Source organism: Arachis ipaensis, chromosome B06, assembly GCF_000816755.2.
Source record: "Arachis ipaensis cultivar K30076 chromosome B06, Araip1.1, whole genome shotgun sequence".
Taxonomy (NCBI): Eukaryota; Viridiplantae; Streptophyta; class Magnoliopsida; order Fabales; family Fabaceae; genus Arachis; species Arachis ipaensis.
This window is the reverse complement of record NC_029790.2, coordinates 6,267,821-6,268,393: the sequence shown is the minus strand read 5'-3', so window position 1 is coordinate 6,268,393 and position 573 is coordinate 6,267,821.

Below are 573 nucleotides of genomic sequence, written 5' to 3'. Positions count from 1 at the left end.
ACGTCCAAAATTCATCAAATTTGTTTTTATATTTTCTTAACATAAATATTTTTTTAACACAAATAATAAAAAAAAATTGATTTTCCTGTGCTTCTTTGATTTTGAGCTATAATAAAATCCAGAAATGAGGTTGTTAAACAAATTTTTTGAGCTACGCATACAAAACTAATAAAATAAAAATTTCTGTATACTTAAAGGAAAAAAAAAAACGTTGTTTGTCATAAAACAAACGTGATCGTCATTATTATTAGGCTAATGTTCAACATTGCTGTTGTATACTTTTTCTTAATACATCTAAAATTATAAAATTATATACTAAATAAGTTCCTAACATATCCGAAACTCATCTAAAAGACTAAAAGTAATTGTATTTATTACTCTGGTTAATTAGGATAAAAAGAATTTATACCAGTTTTAAAATTGAAAAAATTAATTTTGATAGTATTATTTTAATTTTAATTTGGTTAGAGTTTAATTTTGATTTGTTATTTTTGTTTTGTTTGGTTTAAATTTAAATTTAAATATTGTGAGATATAATTTTGAATTTTAAATATATAAAAAAATATTTCAGAC